Source organism: Geospiza fortis, unplaced genomic scaffold (assembly GCF_000277835.1).
Source record: "Geospiza fortis unplaced genomic scaffold, GeoFor_1.0 scaffold16, whole genome shotgun sequence".
Lineage (NCBI taxonomy): Eukaryota > Metazoa > Chordata > Aves > Passeriformes > Thraupidae > Geospiza > Geospiza fortis.
The window spans coordinates 1,264,800-1,269,020 of NW_005054302.1; positions in this window are offsets into that span (position 1 = coordinate 1,264,800).

Here is a 4,221-nt window from a genome sequence, read left to right on the forward strand (position 1 = left end):
CAAATATTGATTTTATCAGTTCCCTGTCCAGAAGAAATACTTATTCCCCTGCTTCTGATCATGATTCTCCTTTTAACACAGCAGCCCTCTGTCACAGCTCTGCATAGGGAACTTTTCTACAACCATCTACTTCCCATTCATAGTCAAAGCTGTCCCATACTTGGTACTCTATTATGTAGGAATGACTAAATCATTTTTTTTTCTTAGAAATACAGTTATGTTTATAGCTGTATATATTAAAAAATAAATTGCCTGAACAAGCTGTGTGACAAGCTCCCCCCTCACCCCGAATCCTCTGCTGTCTTCTTCGTTTACCACGATGTCCACCTGTCTTTATAACCTGTCCATTCTTTCCCTGTTCTGTGGGTTATGGAGTAAGTGCAAGTCTGGCACAGGCTCTGTTGGAAGCTGGTGTTTTAAGAGGTTGTAAGAAAACAGGTATTAATATCCTTCACAAGAATTTTAATGAAAATTGGCACTTCTGTTATAATGGCATATGATAAGACAAGTGCATTTCAAAAATCTGTTGCATCTGTGGATGAACAAAATATGTCTTCCCATTGTAATAATATCTGTGTGACAAGACTTATTTTCTTTTAAATTGATATAAATTGGCAAGTATTATTTTATGCTCCACTCTCTTTCTTTCCTTTGGAAATGGGCAAAGACTGATTTAGAATAAACTCAAAATATTCTCTATATAACCCCTACTTTAGTTATGCTCCTAATTGTTCCCAACTTACCAGCAATTCAGAAAAATAAGTGAAGATTTCAACACTTGATTCACTTGGGAGGGAAAAAAAGAGAAAGTTAAAATAAAAAAACAAAGGTTAAATGGGCTGTGTGGTGCCCAGGGTATGCTGGTTCAAAGATTGTGAAAAATCAGTAATAACTGCACAGTTCTGTGCATGGGAAGAATTTGGTTCATTACATGGTCTGAGTGTCTAAATGACATTCATGTAACACTAAAGATTAAATCAATGTGAAGATGAAGTCTCCTGAAAGGAAATTCTAACAAAAGCCATTTCTACAATGCATACAGGCTGCTCTCATATATTTAGGGTTTTCACACTTCTTTTGTACAGCAAACCATCACTATCTGCAAGAGTTGCAACCAGAATATAAACTTCCTTTTCTTAATTTTATTCAAGTTCCTGTAAGACTACAAATGGGGAAAAATAAAATCCAAAGGAAAAATAATTCCAGGTAATGAGGACTCACACTTGAGCAGGTGCTCCTTCAGGGTGGTTTTGATTATATGGATGAAAGACTAGGAGTCAAAACACAGAGATTAAGAATAGAGAGAGGGTGCTTAGGAAGGAATAAGGGAGGCATAGGACCCTGTTGGATTTCCTGAAAGGAGGCCTGCTAGATGGTAGAGACACAGATGAAAAATATGTCAATGTGTTATTTCAGGGTGATTTTTCTATTTGAATTGTACTGTTTCATTTCTGTGGATAACTTTATAATTTATTGGCTGGTAACTCAGGATGCATACCAAAGCTTGATGCTCCTACTGTTCAGACCAGGAAGGCAATGGAGCAGACGGCATTTTTCATCCCTCAGCTGTATGAAGTGGCTCCCCATCCATGGCACATGGGGTCCTGGAAGCAGACCTGCCCCTCAGGACATGGCTGGGCCATGACCCTGGAGAGGAGATTGCCATGTATTGCCAGTCACAGATACCTGAAGGAAAGAAGGGCATGTCCCTGAATTCACACCCAAACCTCCTGGACACAGCAGGTCACTGCCTGCCTGAAGAGTGAGAAACTTCCAGACTGTGACCAAGACAGAAAAGAGCACGAGACTCCACAGGTATATTACCCCACAGAGGCATATATATTCCTCAGGATATGCCATTATTATGCAAAGTCTTGTTGTGTTACCTGAGCTGGGCCAGAGTATCTTTGTACGTCACCATGGCAGTCACAGCGTCAGACACAGATCCCAGGATCCTGGGTCCAAAGCCAGCACAGCCCGACCTCTGCTTCCAGTTCCAGCACCAGGCTGTTCTGTGCCAGCTTGAGGGTCAGCAAACATCCCTATCAGCAGGTTCATGGGAGACAGAAATAAACAGCAAGGTAGTGGTACAAAAGCTCTTTAGCTATGACCTATCGCTAATTTTTGCATCTGGTAATCTTCATATTGCTGAAAGAGAGATTTTTCACTAAGTGACAAGTGTTCTGTTTCACTGGGTGAAATCCATGCCAATGCCATTTGCCCTAATGACAACAGTCCGACATCTCAGGAAAAAGTGACAAACTGGCAATATCCTGCAATACAGGATACAAACATTAGCTTGTTTATAATGTGTTATAATTGGAATGGAAATCATTCACAAATTAAATAAGTGAATAAACACAGCTCTCCAAAGTCCTAAATTAAAATACTCAATTGAAACACTTGTCTTTGCCATTTGTGAAACAAATGTTAAAACATTTGAAGAAAAGCTTCTGCATTTTTATTGCAACTGCTCTAAATGGAAGAGTGACAGATGATGAAACACACCAAACATATTCAGTCCAGATCACAGGAAAGTATTTGTCACACTGTCACATAAGAAATCACTGCATAAAACAAGAAGACAATGATCAGCAGCAAGGTGATATCCATTTTTAGTCCTTGTTATAAAGCAAGAGGGGCACCAGAAATATGAATGAATCATCTTGAGTCATCCAGCAAAGTTTCACAAGGCTTAGCACAGTGACTGAAGTTGATCTGAATGAAGGATGGCACCATGCAGACTTGCTGAGTCCATAACTCAACATGGGAGAAGGAAATCTTCTGTCCAGCTTCCAATCATTCCCCAGGGCCTGATTTTCTGGAGGGTTTTAGGTGTATAGTGGTGTAAATGAGGACAAAGTATGTTTTCCTAAAATTTCCCAGGCTCCTCTGTAGACCAACTTATCCCACTGTTTTGACATGCCCCGGAGGACACACTTCTCTCCACTAGCTGTACAGAGGACCTTGGGAGACTATTTTCTGTGCAGAAACCATCCTTATCTGACATTTAAAGCTGTTCGGTGTGGCTCCTCTGACCTAGTGGCCTATATCCAAGTTTAGTTCCAACTTACTCCAAGTCCCACTGGCCTGCCTGCACTTCTCAATACCTAACACCTAACACCATATTTACCTAACACATGTAAATATGCCTATGTATGCCTAATGTCACCATCCAAAGATGGCAGGCAACCCCATGCCCATGCTACCCCAGCAGACTCCCTGTACAGGCAGAAGCTCCTGCTCTAGACCAGACACTGTGCATCACTCTTTTAAATCTTCTAAACCATACTTTCATTTTCATGTGGTTGTAGACCACAGAATCAAAGAAATGGTTGAGGCCCCAGGGTGCCTCTGGGGGTGCTCTGGTCCAGCCCCACTTCTCAAAGTAGGATCAGTTAGAGGAGGTCATTCAGGACCTATTGGAAAGGGGGTCATTGCCAGGTGGGGGTCGGCCTCTTCTCCCAGGTGACAAGGATGAGAGGACATAGTCTTAACCTGTGCCGGGGGAGGCTTAGGTTGGACATGAAAAGGAATTTCTTCAGATAAAGAGTGATTTAACATTGGAATGGGCTGCCCAGGGAGGTGGCAGCATCGCCATCCCTGGTGCGGTTTAAGGAAAGACTGCCTGTGGCACTCAGTGCCATGGTCTGGTTGACATGGTGGTGTCATGGGTTGAACTCAATGATCTCAGAGGTTTTTCCAACCTAATTGATTCTAGCATTCTATGATTCATTTTCAAATGGTTGTAGAGCAGAGGATCACAGCAAGGTTAGGCTCCAGGGGGCCTCTGGAGATGGTCTGCTCCAGCCCCACTGCTCAAAGCACCGCCAATTAGAACAGGTCATTCAGGACTGCAGAATCAGAACTCTAAAATGGGTTGGGCTGGAAGGAACTTTAAAGATCATCTAGTTTCAAATGTCCTGCCATGGGAAGGGGCGCCACCCACAAGATCAGGTCACCCAGGACCCTACCCAGCCTCGAACACTACCAGGGATGGCGATGTCATCAGCTTTCGAGTTACCTCCAGAGGCGGGGACACCACAACCTCTCTGGGCAAACCCGTGCCGCCGGCACTTGACCAGCCCCACAGTACGGGGATAATTTTCATTTAAATCATTTCAGGCGGCTCCTGCGGCAAGGGAAAAGCCGTGGGTGGCCAGGGGCCGCAGGGCCGGGCGCGGCGGTCCCTCGAGGGCGGAGGAGGAGCGGGCCGGGGGC